Source organism: Orycteropus afer, unplaced genomic scaffold (genome assembly GCF_000298275.1).
Source record: "Orycteropus afer afer isolate SDZICR_OR568_19922 unplaced genomic scaffold, OryAfe1.0 scaffold00602, whole genome shotgun sequence".
Classification (NCBI taxonomy): domain Eukaryota; kingdom Metazoa; phylum Chordata; class Mammalia; order Tubulidentata; family Orycteropodidae; genus Orycteropus; species Orycteropus afer.
This window is the reverse complement of record NW_006922189.1, coordinates 980540-982874: the sequence shown is the minus strand read 5'-3', so window position 1 is coordinate 982874 and position 2335 is coordinate 980540.

The window sequence follows — 2335 nt, the reverse complement described above, 5'->3', positions numbered from 1 at the left end:
GGTTGGTATGTAAATTAGAATAATAGTATGAATTTTTCTTCCTTGTAGACATGTGGAATTATCCTATGACTAACAGTATTGTACTTCAGGATAGGTCTTGAAACGTTCTTTTTGACACTGAATGTGACACCATTCTTATTCAGTTTGTCATTCTCAACACAGTAGCCTATAAGATTGTGTGATTTAAAATGATGAATTCCTGTCCATTTTATCTCATTAATGCCTAGGATTTCTATGTTTATGTGTTTCATTTCATTTTCAAAAACTTCCAATATTTCTAGTTTCATATTTTGTAATTCCATATTCCAATTATTAATGAATCCTTGCAGCCATTTCTTCCCTTTTGAGTCATTCCCCAACAGAAAAAAAGAAGTCCTGAAAGCTTTTCTCAATTTGGATTTTTAAGGTTAAGTCTAGTTTGAAGAGGCAACTCTTCCCCAGTCATATTTTGAGTGCTTTCCAACGTGAAGGGTTCATCTTCCAGTACTATGTCAGTGTTTAACTGGTATTCATAAATTGTTCCAATATTATATCCAACATTGTTTCACTGATATTCATAAGTTTTTCAGTGGCCAATATTTTTCAAAACTGGATGGGCACCCAACTCCAATTCTGTCTTAGTCTTGAGGCTGTGCTGAAACTTGTCCACCATGGGTGATCCTGCTTATACTTGAAATAATGGTGGCATAGACTCCAGCCTCACAGCTATACAGAAGCCAACACAGTATGACAGACTGACAGACAAATTATTATTTTTTTTTTCCAAGCTTCCTTGAAACATTAACAAGATAGATCATATCTTGGTTTATAAAACAAACCTAAACATATTCTTAAAAATTAAATTCATATTGAATACATTTTTTATTAAGATGAGATCAAATTAATGATAGAAAGATAACAGGGACATTTCTAAAGATTTGGAAATTAAATGAAATACTTTTATGTAATGTATACATCAAAGGGTAAATCTCATAGGAAATAACACACACACACATGCAAATAAATGAAATCACAGTATATCAAAACATATGAGATGTACCTAAAGCAGGTCCTAGAGGATGCATCTCAGTAATGAATAAATCTATTAGAAAAAAAACTCAAAAAAAAAAAAAAAAAAAAAAAAAAACCTAAAAAAATTACCAACAAGAACAAAAAAAGTCCTGACCCAGATCATTTCAGTAGAGAATTTTACCAATCACTCAGAGAATAGCTGACTCAAACTATTCCAAAAAATAGACAAGGGTGGAATTCTCCTGTGATGTAGTATAAATTACATAGTATGGCTTTTCTAGTCATAGTGTTAGTAACTCCCACTTTGCTATGAGCAACTGAGTAATAGATTGTTAAAGTTAATTTCCTGGTGTATTTCTGTTGGAATTATGTGAAGCAATCTTCTGGGAAGTCCACTCTCACAAGTGTATAGAATTCTGATGTTGGGATTGGTTAGTTTTACTACACTCTCAGTCTTACAATGAGCCTTTCTAGAGGCAGAAGGAGTCTCTCTGACTGCTGGCTGAGAAAACATGCTCTTGAAAGAAATGTGCTTCTGAGAAAGATGTGAGAGAAATATGCTACTAAGAGAGACATGCTATTGTGAGACTGAGAGAGATGGCCAGCTGCCGAGAAAGACTGAGCACATTCCTGAACTTGAATTGTACTCTGTTGCTTCCCTAATAAACCCCATAATCTCTGTGTTCAGTGTGGCCACTGCATCAAAGTATTGAACCCAGTAGAGAGGTGATGGTTGTCAAGGGAGGAATGGTTGGTGTCAAGGTTAGTAGGGCAGCTATGAAGGTGGCGGCATCCCTAGCATCATAAGAATAGGCCTTTGGTACTGATAGTGATTCTGTCTTTCTCTTGCCTAGTTAAAGGAGGTCAGAAGTTGCTGCATCCCTGACTCTTTAGCAGTTGGTGTCAGAAGTGGGATTTGTTGCAGTGGTTCCAAATTCAGAAAAGCATGGGATATTGTAAAAGAAAGAAGGAGGGGGCCTGGGTAGTGAAATTTTAAATTTGAGTTGTAGCCTATTGCTTCCCTTATAAACCCCATAATCTGTTAATGGTGTCTATGAGTTCTGCGTGGCTACTGAAATGAATCGTCAAGCCCAACAGAGAGGTAGTGAGTGCCGTGGCAAGGACAGCTGGTGTCAAGGTTAATAAGAAGGGTGGAGAATGGCAGCATGTCTGGCTTCATAAGAATGGACCTTGGGCTGGTGACTCTGCCTTCCTCTTGTGGAATTAGAGGATGGCAGAAGATACCATCTCCCTGCCCCTTTGGTAGTTGATGTCAGAAGTGGGATTTGTTGCAGTGGCTCCAGACTCAGAGAAACATGAGACT